Genomic DNA, 249 nt, shown 5'->3' on the forward strand with positions numbered 1-249 from the left:
CTTCGCCAGGGCGACCCCGTCTCCCCCATGCTGTTCGCGATCGCCATCGACGCTCTGAACTCCCTGCTGCTCCATGCGCACCGCCATGGCCTGCTTCAGCGACTTACCACCCGACATGCCCCCTCGAGCATCTCCCTCTTTGCGGACGATGTCATCATCTTCTGCCATCCCCCTCGCCAGGACCTGCAAGTCATCCGCGAGCTCCTTCATGTCTTTGGTGAGGTCTCTGGGCTCCGCACGGACTTCACC

Source organism: Triticum aestivum, chromosome 7D (assembly GCF_018294505.1).
Source record: "Triticum aestivum cultivar Chinese Spring chromosome 7D, IWGSC CS RefSeq v2.1, whole genome shotgun sequence".
Taxonomy (NCBI): Eukaryota; Viridiplantae; Streptophyta; class Magnoliopsida; order Poales; family Poaceae; genus Triticum; species Triticum aestivum.